This window comes from Podarcis bocagei (assembly GCF_964188305.1).
Source record: "Podarcis bocagei genome assembly, chromosome: 18".
NCBI lineage: Eukaryota > Metazoa > Chordata > Lepidosauria > Squamata > Lacertidae > Podarcis > Podarcis bocagei.
This window is the reverse complement of record NC_138144.1, coordinates 11,200,914-11,201,446: the sequence shown is the minus strand read 5'-3', so window position 1 is coordinate 11,201,446 and position 533 is coordinate 11,200,914.

Below are 533 nucleotides of genomic sequence, written 5' to 3'. Positions count from 1 at the left end.
GGTTCAGTCCCAAGCGTCTCCAGGTAGGACTGGGAGAGCTGCTGCCGGTCAGTGTAGGTGCTACTGAGCAACGTGGACTAATGCAAGGTCTGGCTCTGCATAAGCCAGCGTATCAAGGTTCTAGATTACAAAAAAATAAATCAACATCACCCTGCTTGCTGAGGTCCCAGGTTCACTTCCCAGCATCTCCTGATAGGACTGGGGATGTCACAGAATCATAGATTTCTAGAGTTGGAAGGGACTCCAAGAGTCATCTAGTCCAACCCCCTGCAAAGCAGGAATCTCAGCTCAAACATCCATGACAGACAGCCACCCAACCTCTGCCTAAAAACCTCCAAGAGGAGAGGCCACCACCTGTTCCTCTTATTATCAGAAAGTCTTTCCTGAGGCTGATTCTGAATCTCCTTTCTTGTAACTTGAAGCCACTGGTTCGGATCCTACCCTCCAGAGCAGGAGAAGACAAGCTTGCTCCCTCTTCCATGTGACAGCTGTTGAGATATTTGAAGATGGCTCTCATATCTCCTATTTTCTAG